The 2500-nt window shown below is 24.2% G+C and overlaps 1 protein-coding gene across 1 annotated transcript in view; it reads right to left on the bottom strand.

Annotated features, from left to right (window-relative positions):
• LOC138867467 (homeobox even-skipped homolog protein 2-like) overlaps positions 1–2500 on the bottom strand; it is a 7131-nt gene that overhangs the window by 2769 nt on the left and 1862 nt on the right. The window lies entirely within an intron of this gene.

The following is a 2500-nucleotide window of genomic DNA, read 5'->3' as shown; positions in this document are numbered from 1 at the left end:
TCGGTACCTAAAGGCTCCCATTCAGTTTACTTCAGTATAATTTGGGTCAGCATAGTTTGGGATTTTATGCAAAACCTTTTTTTTGGGTGATATTAATTTTGGCCACTAAGTCTATAACGGGAACAAGGATACTGATGTTTGCTGTCTAGAAAGATCTAGGACTACAGTTTGATTCAGTGTGTTCAGTATAGGTTAGCATTGCCTAGGGAGCCTCTCAGTATGCTGGTTGATAGATAGGGTATTAAATGGTTGAGTCTATAATAAGAATAAGGATATTGCTATTTTTGGATTACAAGGAAGTAAAAGTTCGGTATACAAATTGTTCAGTATGATCTGTTCAGCTCCGTTCATGGAAGTATACAGAGCCTTTCAGTATATGAGGTGTATTTCTGAAGTGTTAGATGATGCTAGTTTGGATATCACATGGACTTGTCTGTAAGAAGGCCGAAGGAATCCGGTTTAATTCAGTATCCGGAACCTCCGTCATATCAAGGGTTAGTATACGATATCATTAATTATTAATTATTAATTATATTATCATATTATATTATATTATATTATATTAATTATATTATATTATATTATATTATATTATATTATATTATATTATATTAATTAGATTATTAATTATAGCGTCCGAAACATTATTAATGAGCATACTAATGAATCGACGATGTGGGTCTTCGTATCATTATTTCAGTCTACATCATCATCGGCATTATTAGGACTACCATTATCATTATCATTTGATTATTAGTATTCTTTATCATGGTTAGAATATTATCATTGTCAGTTTAAAAGTCATGAAGACTATTGTTGTTGCTATTACTTTAGCTACTGTAATTGTTATTGCTACTATCATTAGGAGTATCATCATTATTATAATCAGTAATGATAATTATAATAATAATAAATAATGATGATAATGACAATAATATTAATAGTAATAATTTTAAAAATAATATAAAATGATACCATTAATAATGACGATGATGATAATGATACTAATTAGGAAAATGGTAATAATTATTATTATTATTATCATTATCATTATTATTATCATTACAATTATCATTAGGAAAATATCATTAATAACAATGATAATGATAATGATGATAATAGTAATAATAACAATAACAACAATAATCATTATTATTATTATCACAATTAGTAGTAGTAGTATCATTATAAGATAATAATAATTATGATAACGATAATAATGGTAACAATGATGATGATAATGATAATAATAATGATAATAATGATGATGATGATGATTATGATAATAATAATGATGATGATGATGATGATGATGATGATAATGATTATGATAGTGATGATGATAGTGAAGATCATAAAAAATGTGATAACAGCAATGATAATAATATTAATAATAATATTAATAATAAAGATGATAATAACAATAATAATATTGATAACAATAGTGATCATGATAATAATGATGTTATTATTGATAATAATAATGATAATGATAATAACAATAAAAATAATAATAATAATAATTATAATAATAATAATAATAATAATGATAATAATATTGATAATAATAATATTATTGATAATAATAATATTATTGATAATAATGATAATTGTAATGAGAATAATAAAAGTAACAATAATAATAATAATAATAATAATAATAATAATAATAATAATAATAATAATAATAATAATAATAATAATAATAATAATAATAATGGTAATGTTTATCATAATGATGATATCATAATAATGATAATCATAACAATAACAGTAATAACAATAATAATGATTATCATAATAAAAAGAACAGCAGCATCAACAACAATGGCAATAATACCAAACACAGAATTCACAGTTGCAATCAAAATAATAATCATGATGACAATATTGCTTCGAAAGCCAAAGTAACTGATACATCAATCACCCAAACATCTGCCTAATTAACACAAATTACTGCATTTTGAAAGCATAGCAACAGAAAGCTTCAGATTGGCTACCTTTCTCTTTTCCCCTTAAAGTAAGTATGGTATTTTCAGTGTGCAGGTAATGGGCTGTGCAATTATAGAGGGGGGAATATGTATTAGAGTAATGGCATAAGAAATTAATTAATCCGTTTTTATTTTTATTTCATTTTCAAATTCAGTTTCATGTTTAAACCTTAAAATGGTATGAAGACTGTAGATATTGAATTGATGGATTAAACATCAACATCAGTGCATGACGTAATTTATTATTCAATCAGCAGAAATATTATTTTGCAAGGCTTCTTTTGGGAAAAGGAGTAATCTTATTAATATTTCTTCGTTATGCAAAATCGGATAGTTATATCTTTTAAAAGGCTTAGATTAATATCATTACTATTTATTATCATTCTTATTGTTATTATCCTTACCAAATCCATTACCATTACTATTATCGCCTATACAGTCATTACTGACATTATCCTGATTATGAAATTGGTATTATCACTTTTATTATAAAAAATATTATACTTATA

Source organism: Penaeus vannamei, chromosome 30 (genome assembly GCF_042767895.1).
Source record: "Penaeus vannamei isolate JL-2024 chromosome 30, ASM4276789v1, whole genome shotgun sequence".
NCBI lineage: Eukaryota > Metazoa > Arthropoda > Malacostraca > Decapoda > Penaeidae > Penaeus > Penaeus vannamei.
Note: the sequence above shows the minus strand (reverse complement) of the source record. Positions and strands in the feature narration are given on the sequence as shown.